The sequence below is a fragment of the Myotis davidii genome, unplaced genomic scaffold, assembly GCF_000327345.1.
Source record: "Myotis davidii unplaced genomic scaffold, ASM32734v1 scaffold744, whole genome shotgun sequence".
Lineage (NCBI taxonomy): Eukaryota > Metazoa > Chordata > Mammalia > Chiroptera > Vespertilionidae > Myotis > Myotis davidii.
Genome location: NW_006294760.1, coordinates 977,251 through 977,484, shown reverse-complemented (window position 1 = coordinate 977,484; position 234 = coordinate 977,251).

The following is a 234-nucleotide window of genomic DNA, read 5'->3' as shown; positions in this document are numbered from 1 at the left end:
GACCCAGCATCCTCCCCCGAGGCGAGCAGAGCCCGACTGCGAGCTGTGGCGCCTCCCGCGAGACCCCGTCCATCAAGGCCCCGCCCCCGGGCCCCGCGCAAAGCAGGACGGGACACCAAGATGGAAGCTCTCATTTGAGCGCACGATCTGAGCGGGCAACCTCACGCCCGCGGTCCTCAACTGCCGCTCGCCGGTTCTTGGGAGCGGGGGACGCAGGGGGGAGGAAACGCTGCT